The sequence below is a fragment of the Trachurus trachurus genome (assembly GCF_905171665.1).
Source record: "Trachurus trachurus genome assembly, chromosome: 14".
Taxonomy (NCBI): Eukaryota; Metazoa; Chordata; class Actinopteri; order Carangiformes; family Carangidae; genus Trachurus; species Trachurus trachurus.
Window position 1 is genome coordinate 29,493,007 of NC_139903.1, and position 22,755 is coordinate 29,515,761.

The window sequence follows — 22,755 nt, forward strand, 5'->3', positions numbered from 1 at the left end:
AGGTCACCACTGATAAATCTGAGTAAAAGGCATATTATACTGTGACTGTGTGGATTAAGTTAAATGGGGAAATACGTTCCGTGAGCACAGAATTGATATCTGTCTGTTCAGCTTAAATAAGTCTTTGCTCAAGAATAATTTCAAAAATATGATTTGTGAGATATATTTTTCCATGCTCAAAAGTCCTATTGAGCGCTTAGGAATGAGACACAAATGTAATTCCATACTCTCCTGTCAGATCACACAAACAGACGGTTGTTGTCACTCAATCATCAAAGAAGCAACACACGTATCACAGATCATATGGAAAGATCTACGTCATAGATCCATGAGGTTATATTAGACATGAGCTGTACTCATGATACAATAGCTATGGATGAGGTGTGCACCAAGGCAGCCACGAGTCACCGGTTAGACTTCTGGATCATATTCAAATATCATTGTGATACTGCCATGTGTGAGATATGGATGCCCAATGTAAATAATACTTCAGGTTCAGGTTCGGGTCACTTTACTACCTGTAGGCAAATTGTGTTTGCAGTGAAAGAGTCATCAGTCCCTCACACATACACATCCAACACTCGGTGCAGAAAACACAACACATGCAGGGTGTAAACAACAATAACAAAAGAACAACAATAAATCACAGCGTTGTTTTCATGCAGTGCGACTATGACTTGTTCATGTGAATAATGGCTGCAGGAACACAGCTAGGAACTTTCATCCAGAGGGAAATCTTCTCCCCCTTTTCCACACAGCTTCACAGTTCACTTCAAAGTTCAATTGCGTATCTAAAATCATCCTGGGGTATTTGTAGGATTGTACACAACCCACTGTCTGACCTTTAATGGATGCAACTTCATGTGTCAGTGCACGTCTTCTGAAATCATTGATCATCCCTTCACACTAAAAAATGTTGGGTTATCGCTGTAACCCAATTTCTGAGTTATTGGTGTTGGGTTAAATTTTTTGGGGTTATTTTTCCAGAGTGTAACACATTTTCAGGGTTATAGGCTATGAATTTAACCAAATTCCTGGGTTGTTCAAGTAATTGGGTTATTTTTCAGTGAGTAACCCATTCATTGGGTTAAGGGTGTAAAAATAACTCAATGTTGTGGTTAGCATAACCCAACTCTTGGGTTGAATATTCAACCCAAAAGTTGGGTCAAAAAGAATAACCCAACCTGTCCTTATTTGAACCAGCAGTTGGGTTATAATTGGGTTATTTTTTAACCCAACTGTTTTTAGTGTGTAGTTGTAGAGATGTTCAGCTGAAGGCAGTATTCCTCACACAACTTGACCAAATCATCAAGGCCTGAAAATTAAAATGCGACCCGCGGGCGTTGAAGTTCGGACCCAGGACTCACGAGCATTAATTCTCGGGCCGAACGTGGCCAAAAAAAAATAAAAAAGGACGCTCGTTGTCCCACTGTTTCGCCCTGAACCCGTGTTGTTCGGGCCAGCCTGGCCCCTCTGAGAACTCCAGCTGACCCAAGGACAGAGCCAGAGCCTATATATAGTCTGTGGCAGGAACACACATTTATTTAGAAGTTCAATACATGCCAATTAAAGTACAAGTACACAAGCATTAGTCAATCATTAAATACTGAATCATTTATAACACATGAATACTCATGTAGTTTATAAACACAGTTTAAAATGTTTTACTCATCATCGATAAGCACTAACTGATAACTGTATTTATAAACTACATACTAATGAGTATTGATGCATTATAAATGATGAATTCAGTAATTATTAATGCTTAACTAATGCTTCATAGTGTGTACTTATTATAAAGTGTTACCTGACTGAACTTCTAAATGAATGCTGCTCTGGATCCAGCTCTTTCCCTCTATTCTTACTTTTTTAAACTGTAAGAAAACGATTGGAGAGTATTTCCATCTTTCCTGAGCATAAGATTTGTTCAAAATTAAATAAAAGCCTGTCCCATAGACGCCTGTCTCTAATATAAGCCGGGTCAGTTCAGCAGTTGAAGCAAATAAAAGCCTGGGCTTCTGTTTTAGAATTTACAGTAATTTCTTATGTTAGTCTTGGCATAGCTAACTTGCTGATAGAACACCCTTTCATTTCAGTATTAGCTTGTCATTTCCTTTCCAATATAATGTCTCAGTGATGACCACTAGAGGACTATACAGTAGGGACATGCCTGACACTGCACTGGGTTCATTCTGACCCCAGTAGCCTGAGTTGGCAGTCCAGACCTGCTCTATAGGCTCTGACAAGTTCTGATACAGATATATTTAAAGGTAGGGGGAAAAAAACAAAGTCTTATATTAGATTTAACTTGTATTTAACTTTAATGTTCTCCCAATATCAATTACTGCTGCCCTGACACTGTGTCTGACATGTGGTTACGTTTTTGAGGAGGTAAACACTGGAGCTTACAGTCAGTAGGCCTACACGGATATCATTTTAAATATCAACTTATGTCGGTTAAGAGTTCGGTTTGACCAGTCGGTTCAGGTTTAAACTTGTTTTCATTGCACTTTGCCTTCTACACTACTAAAATCACCAGAGGGAACAGGAATGTTGTAAAACAAGTCCATTTGCATAGATCCAGAATATTAATAACAGACCAAGTAAGACTCAGTGATTAAGCAGAGATCTGTTCTTTGCTGTAAAAACAGCAGATACGTGTTAAAACATATTTCTAATGATTGTAAACTGACGGCGATGGCGCTCCCCGTCGCCCCGGCCTGGCCCTGCTCTGGAGACGGACGGTCCTTCTTCTAACCGTGACCTTTTGCCGTGCTGGGTCTGCCTCCAGTGTGTGTGTGTGTGTGTGTGTGTGGAGTATCACAAACAGGACACATCCATAATTCTGAAGCCAAGGAAAACCGACACAGTACGGAGCAGGTGTGACGAGTTTGTGAAGAGGAAATGAGTGAGCAGAGAACCGAGGCAGCAGCAGTGTCCCTATGGATTCTTTAAGCACAGTCACAGTGTTGTGTTGATCAACTACAGGTTGTCATTGTGGCTATAAATAGAGCGTTGTGTGCTCTTATGTTAAAGAAGGCTATCGTGTTATTAGAGAACAGTGACCCACACACACACACACACACACACACACACACACACACACACACACACACACACACACACACACACACACACACACATTGCCAGAGTGACGGATCGATGGAAGAGTGACAGCAGTGAGGAAATAGAGAGATTCAGGATTTACATTGTCCTCTGACACGCTCATATAAACGCCTCCCAATGATAAAGAGACTACACAGTGACAAGGACACCAGTCCTCGTTTAGCTGCTTACAAGTTAAAAGATTTGTGATCTCTCTCCTCCCTCTGCTCCTCCTCTCCCTCTCTCTGTTTTAGCAGACTTCATTGCAAAGCTTATAACCTTTGTGAATTATTTAGTTTATTGACCTCTGCAGGGATTTAATATGAAGGTTGTTTCCTGCTGCCAAAGTGAGCGCCGGCAGGGTCCTCAGGTGACACGGCCAAGGTCGCCCGTCTCCCTTCAGTTAATAATATATTTGTCACACGCAGTGTGTTAGCCCCGACACAGTGCTACTGTCTTCCACTTGATTAGTGCTACTAATAGGACTGCCAAAGATAATAAAGTAGACATTGGCTTAAGGAGATGTGTCAAATGTCCACAGCATCTCTCTCCTCTCTCTATCTTCCCCCCACAAAGATAGTCTGAGCAGCACACACACACACATACACATACACACAAATTCACACCCTGCCTCCCCCCCCTCCTCCTCCTCCTCCTCCTCCTCCTTCTCTCTGTTCTTGTTTTATTGTTTCCTAGATGAAGGTTAAAGGGAGATGCTGAACAGACAGAACAGCCTCAGGACCATGGAGGGCCTGGCTGCCTGGCTGCAGCACTGGGTACTGGCAACAGCCAACCTCTGCAACCCCCCATCACCCCCCCCCCCCCCCCCCCCCCCCCCCCCCCCCCCCACCACAACTACATCCCTGCACAAGTTCATGCAGCACACTGGCGTGTCAGAGGGGGCAAGAGGGTGAATCAGCCAGAGCCATGGGGGCAAGTGGGTTATAGCATGTGAGGTAGAGGGGGGGCAGTAGAGAGCCTGACCACGCCTGTCACTGACAATAACCACAGAGAGCTACAGAGCCCTATTAGCGCTGCGGCTGCCGCTCGGCTGAGACAAAATGGCGCCCAGTAGGTTGTGGTGATTTGATTGTATGAGTAATGGAGAACAAAGTAGGTCCCATGCAAAGTGAAAGGGCAGATGATGATGATGATGGGGGGGCAACCACCATTCCGACATCCCACCAATCCTACTTAGGCCTCTAATTATCTAAATGGCAACACTCCTATATGGTCGGAATGACGGTATTTTGACGGCCGCTCTTTATGTGTGTGGCGTGGAGCAGTGCGTCTCTGAATGCAGCTCCGTGACACTACTGTGTGTAGGCTGAATACCTGTGAGTGTCCGCGGCAGCGCCGCTGCTCGTTGAAAACACCTGTGATAACGTCGTCCAGAAACGTTTGTAATATCACAGGAAAAAGTCGCTAGATTTGTCGCTAGTCGCTTTTGACAAAAAAAGTCACCAAGAGGGGTTGGAAAGTCGCCAGATTTAGCCAAGTTGGCAACACTGCTAGTCCCTGTCTGCGCTCTGCTGCGTAATTACGCACAACCATGTGTGCATTCCTCTATCAGCATGTCTTAAAGAAGGGAGTCACCTGTTGAGTAACGCACTTCCTTATATTGAAAGCTTTGTCGGAATGGTGGGACGTTAGCATGTCGGAATAGCGGTATGTCGGAATGGTGGTCTGTCTAAAGGCTCATTTATGCTCCACGTACGGACGAAATTGTATGTGTCCGTTTCAAACGTTGTTACCGTCACTGCCCACCAGAGGTTGCGCTAGACTTTTTCGTTGTCGGTCATTTTGACTGACGGGGTCATAAAAATGTTTTTTTTTAACGGTCACTTTATTTTAAAAAAAATTATTAAAAAAATTATAATAATGACATTTCAATAGCATTCAATTTTAATTCATTTGTAATCCATATCAAGTCGCATAGCGCACTTACGTTGTCTGCGGATGGCCTCAAAATTTTTCCGTCACCATTTTGAAAAAAACGGTCAATGACGGGAAATATTCGGTTAACGCGACCCCTGCTGCCCACATACTTTCATGCGTCCTTTACGTTGGCATGGATGTTAACCAATACATCCACCAGGGGGCAGCTCAGTGTCAAAAGTTTATGACAACAAACATGGCGACTATGGAGGAGATCTTGATAATGTACATGATAGTAATTGTTTGTCTCTGTGTCCCGGTGAACTGACATCGAAAATATTGTGGTAGTTCCTCACCAACTCGCACAGTTTCTCCTCGAAAGGTTCAGCCATCGTGTCTTCTTCTGTCTCACACTGGATCTAGGCTACGTATCGGGTAGTGACAGCAACACCGCCCCCACGGTTTCCGGTGGTACTGCTCCGTTTGGTCTGTATCCGTAAGCTTTGTGGAAACTGACAAAATGAACGCAGAGTACGGACAAAAGGCTCCATCCGTATCCGTATGCATATTTAACGTTGAGCATAAATGGGCCTTAAAGCAGAAGTAAGCGATCCGGTGGTTTTGGCTAACTTCTTGTCAGCCGATGGAGTTAGCAGTCCCCGCCCTCGTCCCTACGTCACCACATTCACGCGCATCCCTTGGCTGCACACACAGAGAGTACCGCCCCTTTATGCCGTTCTCTCTCCTCATTGGATAAAGGTTGTAGGATACAAGGAAAGTTTTCTCCTCGGCTTACAGCAGAGCAGAGTGACTGACAGACCCGTGTTTCAGACCAAACACTCTATATAAGTGATTGCTGTCGGAAGATACAACTATTTAAGACTTATATTAACACAAACATTCCACTTACTTCTGCTTTAAATGGTGGGATGTCGGAGTGGTGGGACATTGGAATGGTAGGATGTCGGAATGACAGCATGTAACCGATGATGATGATGATGGTGGTGATGGTGGTGGTGGTGGAGGAAGAGGAGCTGCAGTCAGAGCTGCAGGCTGTGTCCTGTCTGTCCTCTTCCTGGAACAGTTTGCATTGAGAGGTCACTGCAAGGTGAGTATGACACACAGGTGAAGGCAGCTGACACCTGTGAGACAGAGACAGGGTAGCTGCCAGTGGCCACAGTACACCTACATTAGCATAAAGAAGCTGCACAAAGCAAAAGAATCACTGCAAAACTGACTGTAATAAATATCTATAGGCAAGTATTCTTATTAAAAGTAATTAAGTCCATGCTTTTTTGTGTCTAAGCCCTTCACATAGGGTGAAGTCAGGTAATATGGGACATCTGGTAAAAAGGGGCATAAGGTCTGAGGCATTTTGCAATTAAAATATTACCAGCCAATCCCAAAACACGATTTTGAGTTGTTGCCATAACACCTCTTGACAGAAAACAATCAATTTGATTAGTTGTTGGTAACATGAAGGTCTTGATGAAACTTTGAAGGAGACTCAGGAGGGAAACTCAAGCGTGATATGCGGAATGTCACTTTTGCATAATAAGGATTCTAAACAAAAAAAACAACTATTTAAGTATGTGCAAAATTGTATTTTTATGATGTTTTTATTGAAGTCTATTAAATGTTCAGTCCTGAAGAGCTTTGGCCTTCCTACTGTATTTGATTGACATGTGAGGGTCAGTGTTGCTGGAAGATGTGTGGTCAATAACCATGGTGCAATAACAACTGGAGCACATCATAACCTGCTTAGTCTATTATACAGTAGTCCTATGTAGACCATGAGAATTAGTACAGGATGGTCCTATGTGATAGAAGACATTTGTCCCATCTAAACCTCTGAGTTAGCTTAGCTTAGCTTAGCCTGCTAATGTGATCTCTGATGCAAGCTAGATGTTCCTTCTGGGTCATGTTATTTCAACAGCTGCACTGACTGGACTAAAGGGATAGTTCACTCAAAATTCAAATTGCACTAATTATCTACTCACCCTCATGTCCAAATTGGACGGACCAGGAAGAGGAGGAGCTTCCGCTACAAACAAGCTTGAAATATAGACATTTCGGGGTTTCAATACAAGACAGACATTACATACGAGCAGCATGGAGGTATTTGGATGTTTTTTGGTGTGTCTTTTTGTTACGAAGACAGTTGGTATCCATTTGCAACCGTTATATGGACATGCACTGCTACGCCGAGACCCCCTGTAACTCAGAGAAGCCACGGAGGACTCTGAAACTTCTCCCAGCCCTTAGTCCACATGAGGGTGAGTAGATAATGAGTGCAATTTGAATTTTGGGGGAACTATCCTTTTAATTGCAGTCCTGCAACCTAACAGGAATCCAGGTGTAGTTACAGAGTAACATACAAACATCAAAAACATAACAGTTCAGATTTTTTTTTTCCTTCGGCAGGTTAACAACCTCCTATGTCTGTAGTTATGTGAAATAAGAAGCACCGGTCCCATACTATGTAATTAACTAAGCAGTTAAGTGAAGTTTAACCATTTTGTTTATTATAGGCTAATTAGATGTCTGTGACACTACTTTAGCATGAAAGATATAATGGCTTTAACCTTCACTAAGATTCCTTTGTAGCTCAAAAACACAGCAGGACTTTTCCACTTCACCTCAGGTTCAGGTTGAGGTCAGATTAGATTCCACATGGTGACTGGGGAGTGAGCTATTTGTGTGATAATCAGAAATGTTACATGTATTATCAACACAACCTTGAACCATTGCATAATAAGGTCCATGAATACAGGTAATGGGTCGGGCCAGGTCAGACAGAACCTGTACAGGCTCAGGAGGAGTCAGGCTGGATGGTCTAAGCTCTGGTTAGTGACAGTGAACAGTCTACAGTGCCGACAAAGTGGTCCACTGTGTGCATCAACTGTTCTCTCAGTCTCTGTCAATGCATTCACCGAGTCAGTGAGCCACTGTGAGCCAGAGTTCACCACTCTATGAAATAATAATGTAACATTATGAGACAGAGTTATTTTAGAGGCAAATGTGTAGCCGGAACTACATTCCAGACACGGCTGCTGGGTGGAGTGATTTCAAAAGCGCAAGTAGTTACAAGTATTTGCTTTGTGTGTCGTAATGTTACATAATTATACATGATTATTTAATATTGTGGTGAATATGCAGGTCACAACTTGTCCGCGAGAGCATTTTGGAGTTGTTGGATTGTGTGTTTGATGAGTTTGATTATGGACAGGGGACCTGTACCATTCACCTCCATTGTATTTGCTGAGCAGCTCGCGTCTCTGCCCCGCTGATCTCAAAACAACATGCACCGATAATTAAAGATAATGAATCTACCCCTATAACTATAGGGATTATGGTAATTGACAAATTTGCCAAAATGTGGAACTATCCCTTTAAACTAGCTAGTAACATTAACAAACACTTGCAACATACAGTAACTGCCAAACCAAAAATAAAAGCTAATTCCTGCTAGCATGCTAATCACACTTCAAAACCATCCATCCATCCCTCCATGGTCTGAACACCACTTATCACAGAGCCACATAGAGAGAGAGACAACAGCCGTGCTCTTCCCACTGTGCTGGCCCTTTCAGACGACTAATCTATTTAAATTATCTCTGAATCTAATGTGATGAAGTGATGTATTAACATATTTAGTTATGTCAAATGATTTTAAAATGAATATTTATGTGAAATTACATCATTTAGACAGGGCTACAAGTAAGACAACAGGCTCTCATCCAATCCATTTACAGCAGCAACATCATCACTAAGAACCAAAAGCTTCTGCCCACTGGAGAACACAAAATGAATAAATTAATTATTTTTTCAAATCAGTTTTGAGACCAATGGAGAGAAGGTGTGTGATGGTTTATTGAGAATGAAGCACCAACAAACAGCCTCTTCTTTCTTTCTTGGAACATCCTGAAAAATCAAAAGACAAAATCAGAGTATGTCAGCAGAGAGGATGATGGAGTGAGTTTCAACCTGAATTAGATGACAGCGTGAGGTGAAATCTGCCCAGGCATTAGCATGATGTATGATTGGACTCTCAGTGTGAGTAGATTTGTTGAGTCTCTTAATGACCTTCTACTCCGGACCTTTGTCCTCTAACTGCCCACTGCCGTCCATAACTCAGCTGATTCCTATCTCATAAATCATGGCTCCGACCCCCATCACTGTGACAATTAGACTGGATGCTGGGATTGGTGTTTGCTAAATCCAGATTAACTCATCCCACCTCGGTATCTATAGGACATATGAGAGGGATTAATGGACAGTGTGCTGCCTTTTATTTGAAATGGTCTGGTGTCAAAAGAGAGACGTTAATCGCTGCAGTTGGTCCTGATGCTGAGGCGTGACGCTGTCTTCCACCCAAGATCATGTCCCACTGCGTCAGGAAGGAGATTCAGGGTCCCTACATCAACTAGAAATATTTTCACCATCATCCATTATTCTGCTAAATCAATCAGGATCAGGTGATTTTTACACTATGCATTTTTCCCTCTCATTGAACCATTGATATTTGGAAGCTACTTATTTATTTACTTAGATTATTTAGTTATACTTATTAGACACAAAGCTGTCTTCTGTTAAAGGGATAGTTCAACATTTTGGCAAATTGGCCCATTGCCATAATCTCTATAGTCATAGCAGTAGGTTCGTTACCTTTAATTGTTGGTGTAAACTATTTTTAGAACAGCGGAGCAGAGCCGTGAGCTGCTCAGAGCTACGCTACAGAGGCTAAGGGAATTTCTTGGTTTCCCTCATCAAACTCATCAAATACACAACCCAACAACTCCAAAACGCTGTCGTGGACAAGTTGTGAGCTGCACATTCACCACGCCATGAGATAATAACGGAACGTTACGAGACGGAGCTGTTTTAGAGGTAAATTAATGCAAAACCGCTGATGCGCGTTGCGTTCAGGGACAGTTTTTCAGCAAGCAGTTTCTGTATTTACCCTGTATTTACCTCGAAAACGGCTCCGTTTCGTAACGTTCCATTATTATCTCATAGTGTGGTGATTGTGCAGGTCACAACTTGTCCACGAAAGCGTGTTGGAGTTTTGGGATTTTGTATTTGATGAGTTTGATGAGGGAAACCAAGAAATTCCTTTAGCCTCCGTAGCGTAACTCTGAGCAGCTCACGGCTCTGCTCCGCTGTTCTAACAATAGCTCACACCGAGAAATAAAGGTAACGAACCTACTGCTATGACTATAGCGATTACTGTATGGCAATGGGCCAATTTGCCAAAATGTTGAACTATCCCTTTAATCCGTGTTGTTTAAAGCTCTTGTGTGTTGTATGTGCTGTGTAGTTTTGACTGTGAGTAGGCTATTATATGTCTTTTTTTTATGAGGCCAAAGATGAATTTCCACAAGGGTGAACAATAAACATTGAAACATGAGTGGAGCTGCTCTCTGCAGAAATGCTTCACTAATCATCTGGGTGCAGCAGCCTCCTCCAACTCAACACTTTCCCCCCGTGTATCAGATTGGATTGTGCTTATGTAAAACTGACACCCACCTTTAGGGATTTCTCCTGCCCGTGACGTGTGGGGTCACTGGTGGAGCCACTTAAGGCCCATTCATTAAGGCCGACCGGGGGGAGAAGTCTGGAGTAAAGTCTCTACTACCAAAGTAACTCTGCAGCTCAGACCTCATTTGCAACCAGACAAGCCTATTGTAACAGCAAATAAAACAATATTGATTTTGCAAGTGGCAAGGGGCCTGTGCATCTTATTGATTGGGATCAAGCACTTATCACTCTCCAGGCTCAGAGAGTGTCAATGTTAAGCGCAGGTCTCAGGTCTTAATTACGGTGGTGGCCTTTGTGGCTGCTCCTCTCCTAATGATGCTTCATAACACCGCTGCATTTGACCTTCCATCAGCCAGGTGGACAGAGGTGCCGTCTCTGCTACACGGGAGGACATTTGACTCTCTGCTAACTGTATATTCATCTAACTGCTGTGTGTCTTTCTTTGCATAATCTGGTGGTTTTATTACTTTGTGTGTGTGTCTCCTAGTTAGATCCCTCTGTGTGTAGATCCATACTAGGGCTGGGACAATATGCTTTTCTCCCGATTCGATCAAAATTGCGATTCTACGATATTGACGATTTTCTCGATTTGTAGTCTGCATGTTTAACATTTATCTGCACACAAATACTGTAGGAGCCTATAAATTAACATACTCCATTATAAAGTGAACTTAAACCCTTTTCAAAAGCTGGACTCTCTGTATGTAAAAAAGGCGAACAAATGCACATTGCACAATATTTAGAAAATAAAAATAAAAAAAATAAAAAAATAAAATAAAGTGTAATGACTCACTTTCTCACTGTGGTTAGAAGCTAACTCTGTTTTATTACAACAGCTTTTGTGAATTTTGTGACCGTCAACTGTCATTGTTTTTAAAGGTGTACAGAAATGGCCGTTTGTCCTGTTTGTCGCGCCGAGTTGTCACGAGCTGCAACACGAGTTTACCCGAGTAAGGAAAACGAATTTGATTGGTCGTTATCGAGCGGGCGGGATATTCAAAGCTTTGGGCGAGACCGAGCTCCGTGTGTGTGTGTGCGTGTCTCAGACGTTTGAATGACGGATTACGGATCCAATATCAGTGGCTGGTGAATCGTGTACAGGCTGACGTATAATCCGTGCGCCTGCATTATCCAATGCGGAAAAAAAATACACACTTTCATCCTGGATTTACTCAAAAATAGAATTTTGCACAAAGTTTGGCCTACATCGTCTGAAAGATGAGTTATTACATTAATTTTATGACCCAGAGTGGGCTCAAATTAAATTTTCTTTTCTGTACACCTTTAAGAGGTTGTACTATGTCCTTTTGGCAGTGCTGCTTCTTCAGGACAGAGAGGACACAGTAGCTGAGATACCATCAGCCTATATTTATGCGCATTATTGATTTGCGCATAGAAATACCTGTATGGGTATACAGAAAATGTAAAAAGTCCCAATATCATAAAAAAGAAAATGTGTTCACGCTTGGGTAAGGTGGAAGAAGTTGCCGTGTCGACAAAGGGTAAAAGTGAAAAAATACAATGGAAACAGATTTAGCCAATAGATTATTATTATTATTTAGAAATCACGTGAGTATGTCACCCCGGTGGGAAGGCAGTGGATGAAAACACTCCGTCCTCACAGTTGTGTTCACAGGCTCCTCGCAGCCCGCAAGGATGTGTGAGCTTCCAGACAGCTACTTCATCAACATGTCTCGGTGGGTCAGTGCCACGGTCAGTGTCCTTCGCCAGCAGAGCACATCATCACATTGCTCATGTTGCTCTGTCTTCTGCTATGGTAAATGATGCCTGACCTACTGCTTTTACTCACTCCTAATATTCACATACCAATAATGGATAAAATTTCGGTAAAATTTTGCTAATTTCAATGGAAACTCAGCTAGTGACTCACTCTCAAAAAGTGACAAGACAACTTTTTTCAGTCTGGCTGGATGAGCAAAACAGATAAAGATAGAAACTTCCAATCACTTTTAGAACGACCCAATCAGATACATGCTATTTCTGAGTTTTAAAAAAGTAGTTGGTACATGTAGATACATGTTATACTGTGTAGGCCAGGGGTAGGCAATTATATTTGTCGAAGGAAATTAAATTCACCCTTTTGCCTAATAATTTGGTTGTATATTTTTATTTCACTTGTGCACATCATTTTCATTTATGCACATCTTTAGTGTTATGTATGATATAAAATGAAAAATCTTGACATACCCTATCATATCATCATTTACATATCATACTGGAGCTTTACACTGCTAACTTGTATCCTCAGAAATGCCCTGTGATTTTCATCTTAAATATGCAAGGAGGCTGACCATCACAGGACATGTCTGTTCTGATGGTACAAGTCATTGGTCCTGACATGTGTGTTTCTCTTCTATAACACACATTCTACATCTCGGAGGTGACGTCTTTCCACACATGGGCTTCCTTCACCTTTCAAACGAGACAGAGCTCAGTGGGAAACATTAGGAGAAACAAAGGTCGAAGGCACACAGCACACTGTCTGGGGGGAGAAGCAGGTCCGTGCACAAACACTTTGAGAGTGTTTCTGTGTCCCAGCGCATTGACTTACAGGCGCACACAAACAGAGACCGAGAAACACAGTAGGCTACATAAACTATTAGAACTCAGGCCACCTATTGCCGACCCCTGGTGTAGGCTATTGAGTCTTTATTGACTTGTCGCAGTCTTGTATTGTATTGAGGTTGTTCTGATTCTAAATATCTGCAGTACTAAACTGTAAATATGTCAAAATATCAAAAGAATGATAAGTTTATTAAGAAAAACACAAAAATCCAAAAAAATGAAGTGTGACAGAGGGTTAACACTTTACACACATAACACTTACAAAGCCATGGTAGCTTATGATAATGAGGTACACCTTTTGCATCTGCCTGGCAGGTCGATACATGTGGTTTTGATCCTGAGACACGTCTGGGAGCTGCTCTCTGACAGATGCACTGCTGTATGCAAGTAAAATAAACCACTCAAAAACTCATGAATATATTTCCTCAGCCTTGCCAGGTCAACAAACCCTGATAAGACCACGAGAGAAACAAACATACTGTATGCACGGCCGAGCCCGAAGCGCAGTGACCGGAATATATTCCTAATCAGGCTGTTTATTAGACACATTTAAGATCTTCTTAAAGGGATAGTTCACCCAAAATTGAAATTTCTACTTTCATTATCTACTCACCCTCATGTGGACTAAGGGCTGGGAGAAGTTTCAGAGTCCTCCGTGGCTTCTCTGAGTTACAGGGGGTCTCGGCGTAGCAGTGCATGTCCATATAACGGTTGCAAATGGATACCTGGTTCGTCAAATTTGGACGAACTGACCCTGGTTCGTCCAAATTTGACGAACCGGGAAGAGGAGCTTCGAGAAGCTTCCACTACAAAACAATCTTGAAAAATAGTAATAATAATTTTTTTCTGGACAATTTTGCATTTTGGGGCTTCAATACAAGACGGACATTACATACGAGCAGCATGGAGGTATTTGGATGTTTTTTGGTGTGTCTTTTTGTTACGAAGACAGTTGGTATCCATTTGCAACCGTTATATGGACATGCACTGCTACGCCGAGACCCCCTGTAACTCAGAGAAGCCACGGAGGACTCTGAAACTTCTCCCAGCCCTTAGTCCAAATTAGTGAAATTTCAATTTTGGGTGAACTATCTCTTTAATGGCATATTCAATGTGCCACGGATGGACTTTCTCAGCAGAGCTCCATTTCTTTCCTCCGAATGTCTCAACATGTGTGGAAAGGAAAAGATTTCGACCCTGGCTGGGCTGAGAGGATTTATAAACGCTACACCCCGAATGTACCGAGGATCTCAGTCATAGATTAGCGGGCTAAGAGGGAGCACTGCCACTCAAGGTTCTGCTGTCAATCGTTGAATCTGGGTACTAGGTCAATCAATGGTTCCTCTCCCCTCTCCGCCTCTCTTTCCCTCTCTCTCTCTCCAGTGATCTTCTCAGATCAGTGGAGGAGGGAGAAAAATCAATGGAGTAAAGTAATCACTTGGCGGAAGATACAGTGAGGCCCAAGGCCCACCCGGCTACCTGAGTTCCATTTCACGCATCAGCAGCTACAACACAAACACACACGGCTCGTCCGCACTCCCATCTTAAACAACACGAGATGTCTGGGCAAAGCCAACCCCCCTCCCTCCCCCCTCCCCTCCCGTGACCTATTCCTCCAGAGGAAACTCCCAGATTGCACTGCAGCTCAGCGCCGCTATCTACTCCCAGAGCCGGCTATTGATCTACAGACCTACACAATCAGGCTCTGACAGCGCCGGCCATACCACATTTCCAAAAAAAAAAAAAAAAAGCCAAGTGGCAAAAAATACGCCTCCCTCCCCATGCTCTGATTCCTCTGACATCATTGGCTATGGAGACATGCTACTCGATTTTTTGCCCGATTTTACCCACGATTCACAGTCGGGCCTAGTCGGCACCAGTTGGGGACAGTCGGCATGGCGAGTTGGAGCAGAAATCTGTTACTGTGTGATGGGGAACAGACTCAAATCGACAAGTGTGTGTGCCGCTGCCCGACTTCAGTCACAGCAATTCAAACATGTTGTCAGTCGGGTAGTGTGTATGGGTTACTGACTCGACCGCAAACACGTCTCCCACAGCCAATGAAAAAGAGGAGGTGGGACAAATGAAATTGCGTCAGAACTTAATGTCGACTCCTCCACAACTTGATCCATACCAGTTCTTTCTTTCTTTAAAAAAAAAACTAAATTGAGAAAATTAACATTACAGTAACACACAGATGTTTAACCCCCACCCATCCCCGCATGCTGCCAATACAAAACATAAATTAGATAATGAAAATAAACTAATTGAGATGAAAGCACACCTCAAACATTATATAAAAAGGCTACAAACATATCTATCTATCTATCTATCTATCTATCTATCTATCTATCTATCTATCTATCTATCTATCTATCTATCTATCTATCTATCCATCCATCCATCCATCCATCCATCCATCCATCCATCCATCCATCCATCCATCCATCTATCTATCTGTGTATATATATATATATATATATATATATATATATATATATATATATATATATATATATATATATATATATATATATATATATATATATTATACACATGTGTGTAAATAATAATCATTTTTTAAAGGAATAAAATAAAAAAGATTAAATAGTAAATAAATAAGTGAAAAAGTAAAAAAAAATGTCATGAATAAATAAATAATATATATTATATATATATATGCATGTGTGTACAAGATTAAAATAATAGTAACTTTAAAAAATAAATAAAAATAAACAATTCAGAATATAAAAAAAATAAATATATAAGTGAAAAAGTGGACATTCAAGGCAATACAAGTAGGCTATTTGCCATCTGTATCACTTTGCAAATTTTTGGAGGTCTCAGAGTGTCCAAGGAGGTTTCAGCACTAAGAACAGGTTTTCTTTAGTTGGTGTTGTTAGTGTAGTACTCCAAGTCTTTTCTAAATCGGCAAAAAAGCGTGTGGTGTGTCTCCAGCTAAAGTGCAGTGACAGCGCTGTGTCAGCAGCTGGTCAGTGAAGCAATGGTTTCGGGTGCAGCTATAATAATAATAATAATTTACTGTAAATGAAGCTATTGAGCATCAAGTTGTTGCCGATGTTGAGACAGTAACACTCGCTACATAAGACTGATTGACCCCACGACCTCATAGCTTATGTGTGAGGAGAGTGGGTGGAGGGTCACAGCGGGTGGTGGGGAGAGGAGCCACAGGTGGATATTTGTTTAACAACTCTAAAATGCAAATGGCAGTTTACTGTGAGGAGCTGCTGCGCTAACAAAAGACCTGAGGGAAAGGTCAGCAGCGTTCCGCGGGGGTCAGATCACCACGTTAGCCTGACCACAGACTCCAGCGTGTCCCCAGGTCTCAGAGCCCATGTTGTTTATGTACGGGGTCAATGCAGACCAGTGGTTTGTGGTGGGTTTATTTATCTGCCCCTCATTCAGCTTTAGTAGCTTTATTCATTTGCATTGGAGCAGAGAGGACGGCGCTTTTTAAATACACTTCTCAGAATGGCTCAGAGGAAAAGAATAAACATGATAGTTTCTCAAGTGGAGAGATCGAAAGGGCATTTATAATAATCATTGTTTTAAATGCCATTTTAAGAAACAATCCGATCTACATTTTGTACATTAGACTAGAGTGCAGGGGTTTGGGGCTATTGTAATCTAACAAAATGTAATACTGTTCAACACAGAGCTATGCGCTGCTTCCTTGGCGTACACAAAATGGCCCCCAAACTCACAGTATGTGGCGATATGGGATGGGAACCATGCAAAGTGCGGATTAAGGGTGACATGGTGCGACTATGAAACAGACTCATTAAAATGCCTGACAACAGACTTGTCAAACAAATTTTTTTGTGGAACATTTCAAAAAACTGTCGTTGGACAAGGGAACTTATTAAAATATTTGATGAAGCAGATTTTCAATATATATATAGAAATAAATTATCTTGTAATGTTAGACAAATTAAGATGATATTATTTGAAAATTATAAACAAAATTGGGCAGAAGAAATTCTGCACAAACCTAAATTAAGAGTGTATTGTTTGATAAAGTCTGTTTACCAACCAGAGCCTTATGTCACCCTTAACCTAACTAGAGCGCAGAGGTCTGTCTGTGCCCAGTTGAGATGTGGTATCTTGCCTCTGGCGGTTGAAACGGGACGTTTCCATTCAATCCCAGAAGAGAATAGAAAGTGTCACCTGTGTGACCTGAGAGAGGTAGAAAATGAAATGCATTTTTTGTTTTATTGTCCTTTTTACCATGACTGTAGACATAAGCTCTTTCTTAAAATGACCCCGGACTGTCCTGATTTGTTTTCTGTGTCCGATGACTGTACACTAGCATATCTGTTTAGTGAAAAAGTGTTTTATTTAGCTCAGTATGTGTTGAATTCTTTCCAAAAGCGCATGGGCGCGCTTTATGTTTGATTGTGGATTGTGCTTTCTGATGACTGTAGATCCCGGATTAGTGTATGTGGAGATGTTCTTTTGTTTATTGTTCTTTATTTCTTTTGGTGTGTCTTGTAAGCCCATGAGGGCTGGGCACCATGACACCGTGAAAATAAAAAACAAACTAACTAACTGTAGGAGAGTGAGACCAGAAACACCCTGGATGCTGGTGTGCCTCGCATTTCCCAACCTCACCAGTGGACAGAGTGTTTTTGGAGTTGGTGGAACAACACATGCTACCACCACTTTGAAAATGACGGTAAAGCATGAAGGATAAACCGGGAAAGCTAAATGCCAGAAATGATGTCCTGAGCGGACCAATCACAGCCCCTGCGGTTTGCATCGCCTGGAGGTGAAGTCAGAATTTGTTGGAGGGGCACGTCAGGTGATGGCGTAGGTTTAGTCTAGTCTACGCCATCCACTTGTCCATAAATTAAGCTTTAAGTAGCCACAAATGTCACTATCAGCAACATCATACCAGGACATGTTCACAGACGTTGGGGGGTCAGGCCTACAGAGGTGCACATGGTTATATTTTATAATGGGCAGCAAATCTGGAAAGATACATAAATATAGATAAACGAGGAGTCAGCAGACTATTGTCATTTAAAACAACTTTAATGCAACAACCACTAGTCTGTACTAGCCTAGATCTGAAAACCAAGAATGCAATAATGTCAATCATGAATAAATCACCAGATTTCAGTGTTGAGCTACAATAGCATTCATGATCTCTTTTTGAAGATGAACTGACCTAAAATCTGATGAGGAATCATGGAAACATTTCAGTGCAGTAGTCATAACACACACCTGCCTGCACACACAGAAAGGGCAGTAGCATCAAATAGACGAGAAGATTTCCTCGCTTATATTTTGAGAGTGCTATGGGTGATCTCTGTCAACGTGGAAATAGGGGAGAGGTGCAGTTGGAAACAGTGACACACCACAGACCAACGTCTCAACCAGAAACAGAGCTGGGGAATGTACAAGAGAACTTTTAATTTAAAATAACAAATATAAAATCTGTTCTCCTGACACCGTCTGGTACTCAGAGTAGAACTCATGATGTCCAGAAGTTTTTGCTGGAGGCCAAAATTTGAAAATGAGCTGCATCCCTGGGACACGAGGAGAGAGAGTTTACTGTGTCCTTTCAGATTTTAATGTATCAGAGTATCCACATCCAGAGGCAGAAATGTGGTAATACAGAAAAAACTAAATGAAATGATCAAAATAAAGAAATAAATGAACATATTTGATTGTGAGTATTTGACACAGACAATGTCCTTATATCTCTTTAAAGACATAGATAGAAAACGTTTACAGACAGATGATCAGGTGAGTGAGGACATCTATACTGTACTACATTAGTACAGGTGTACTTTTTTTAATTTTTTTTTATTACAGTAGTACTGTATGTGACCTACCTGACTCTTGTGGTATGTGAAACTTGGAACAGGCCTGCTCAGGGTGCTGATTGAATTGAATGTCTTTATTGTCATTGTCTGTGACATCTGATTAAACACAAACTGTAGCTAGGCTATACATTCACACATACAAAAACCTCCCAATATAAATATGTGTAAAAATAGGCCTAGTAAATACATAAAAAATTTAAAGTGACAATGTTAATGCATTAAAGGGGACATATGCTCATTTCTGCATTTCTTGACATGGTACCTGGATGTCTAAAAGTAATGTTGCTTTGGTCAGAAAAACCAAAAGATTGAGCACAGCTGGGTTCTCTACACGGGGTCATCCCTATGTTCCCACAGCCCTATGTTCCCTCAGCCCTATGTTCCCTCATTTCTAACTTTTGTTGTCACTGAAAATTAGGCCCTATTCCCACAGCCCTTTGGTCCCACCATTGGTTGGGTTTAGGCAATGAAGAAAGGAGTTGGTTAAGTTTAGTAAAAAGACCAGGTAGATGCTAGACAGGCCAGATAGACAGAGTCCAGATAGGTAGAGAGAGTCCAGAGGGAACATAGGGCTGAGGGAACATAGGCACGCTCCCCTCTACACACCAGTTTCACAGCCCTGCTCTAAACGGTCGGTTTAGAATCTTCGCTCTGGTAGCCGAGGTAACCATGGTAACCATGGGAGCGAGGGCTGGAATATTCAAATCACCCGGCTTGTGATGTAATAAGCCGGGTGAAATTAAAACGGCTTGTTAAGAGACATATTTTCTGACTATGGCAGTTTACAAAATGTTGACGTAGTTGTCAAAACCTACGTTTAAGGGGTGAGGAGGCACTCCAGATACGCAAATACATATACTAAAGCAATGAAAAAGTGAGTTTTGCATAATATGTCCCCTTTAAGTAATTTGCGAGTGGCTGTAAAGGGCCTGAGGGCGATGGCGGGGGGGGTTCAGTTCATAGATGGCTGTTGGGTAAAATCTGTATCTGAATGTAGCAGTGCAGGTCTTTAGGGCTCTGTAGCGTCTTGCAGATGGTTAAAATCCAAACAGGTCATGAAGAGGACGTGAGCTGTCCTCCATTGTGTGGCAGCCAGGTCTAGAAAGGAGCAGGTCTCTCGTCGGTATGTGACCTATGACTAAGTGAAACTCCACCGACCGCAGGTCTGTTCCAAGTTTCACTCAGTTATAGGTCACATACCAACACGCCTACAGAGAACAGGACAGTATAGATGTCCTCACTCACCTGCAACTTAGAATGATAGGTCCCAACCTAGAGACTGAGATGCTGCTGTGGACCCAGGTGACTGGGGTTTCTGGGTTAGCTCTTTTAGAAGAGAGGGTGGCATAGTCGGCTATGGTAAAATCACCCAGGAAGGGAGAACAATGACACAGAGGTGCATGGTGTCTAGAGATGCGCGGATAGGCAATTATTTCATCCACAACTGCATCCCAAAAGTCGTCATCCACCCGAACCAACGTTTTTTCAAAACCACACCCGCCCGCCATCCGCCCGTTGTTGTATATATATGGACTATGTATATATTTTTCCTAATTGGTTCAACCGCCACCCGCCCAAATCTAATTAAAATATATTTTTGCGTCATGTCATCCGCCCGACCCGCGGTGACTGTGAGTGCAGATGAGGGTGTTATTGACCATATTCACAGTGTCGCCATCTTTACGTCACCACTCGGGCTTAGCCGGCGTCTTCATAAAAAAATATTTAAAAATATGTTAGCGGGCGTTAGCTGCAACTGCTAACGGTAACGTGAATGTTGATACAGTATGACACCCTAATGTAAGGGCGCTTTCACACCGCACCAGACAGTAAAATTGTTACATTGTAGCTACAGACTGCGTAGTGGTCCGCGTTCACACATGCAAACAAACTAAAACTGGTCTGAATGACGTTTCGTCATCTTCCGGTAGAAATAAGCGCCAATTTGAACACTGTAGAACACTGTACAATTAGCGCGATACAGCTCATAGATGTACTGTTTATTAGTGACCAAGCGCAACCTATCCATGCGCTCCTCTCTCTCTCTCTCTCTCTCTGTGTGTGTTAGTGATGGGAATTCCGGCTCTTTTTGGAGAGCCAGTTCTTTCGGCTCGGCTCACTAAAAAGAGCCGGCTCTTTCGGCTCCCAAGTGGCTCCTCAGATTTTATGTTGCTTATCACCAAAATAATGCAAAACTATGTGTAAAATTAATTACTAATGTAAAAAAACAAACATTATATCAAATATTTTCATTTATGCCTTTATTTACTGAACACACTCAACCTTGAATAGAGTGTTACAAAAATAAATTATAAAGTAGGCCTATAAAAAACAAAGTCCAGGGCTCCAGACTAACTTTTCTTTTGCACTTATGGATGAAAACTTCTCATGTCAAAAAAAAAAAAATCAAAATCAAAATAATCAATCAAAATTGTCAATGCTGTACATCCTGCATACAGATGTGCCTGTGCAGGTTGTTTGTGGAGCCTGCTCCATATGAGATTTTCACCTTGCACAATCTACACTCTGCCTTTGAACTGCTTACTGCTTATTTAAATGCCCAAATGCCCAAATGCCCCCCCCCCCCCCCCCCTCCTCCGTCGGACGGTCAGACTGTCAGATGGGGGGAGGATAGCAATTTGAACGCATTAGCGCGATTTAGCGCATTTGTTTATTACTGTCACTACCCTACCTGTGCCTGCGTGAGTGCCCGCACCAGCTAGAGAGAGAGAGGTGCTGCCACATGGCTCGTGCTGGATGCGCTGGTTGATTAGTTTCGTTTTTACCCCCTTCCCCCGTCGATCTGTGACTTTCACTACAACAAGCAGAGGAGAAAAAAAAACTAAAACGGCTCCCAATGAGGAGCCGGCTCCCATCGTTCACTTCAAAGAGCCGGCTCTTAGAGTCGGATCGTTCGCGACCGACACATCACTAGTGTGTGTGTGTGTGTGTGCGCGGTGCGACCGCACGCGAGAGACGGCAGGTGGAGGGGCAGCCTGGCAGAGATGATAGATGGTGAAACGCGGTTTCTTTTTTTCCATGCGAGACTGTGGCGGGCCCAAACACACCCCACTTTTCAATGAAAATACCCAGGTAGACCTGATTGGTCTAGGTTTAGCTTTGGTGCGGAATCAAGCTGACCGAGACCACCACTTTTTGGAGGTCTCGGTCCGCTTGATTTAGTGTGCACCCGAGTGCGATTGATGCTTTCACACCGACGAAAACGAACCGAACTAAGAGCTTTTGGTTCGCATTGGACCGTTTAGTGCGCACCAACTGCTGTTGGTGTGCAAGCGCCATTTGACAGAAGAGCAGTAAAACTGTGAATAGTCAATGCACACCCGAGATTTATTCATGTTATTGAAGCCTGGAAGATGCTAACAAGCTTGTATTTTTAGCCCATATCAGATGTTGTGGTGAACACTGTAAGGTTAAATAGCTCAACGGTTGTTATGTGACGGCGTTGAGTCTTCCCACCCCGAGTGATGACGTTTAGCAAAGATGGCGACACTGTGAATATGGCTCATGGATGAATCCAAAGACAACAAAAGACCAAACTGCTGGAGCAACAGCCGAGATGCTTTGGTAACATGTCATCCAGCCTTTTGGTTGTCCAGAAAACATGTTTGTATCCCATAGCTGAGCCTCTTCGGGTGGCAGAACAGCAACAAGATCCTCCAGTGGATGCTGACACAGGAGAGGGTTAGAACTCCCACAGCCAACAGGCCACAGTGGAACAAAGACCTGAACCATCATGGAGCTAGCCAGGCCGACCACCTCAATAACAGTGCAA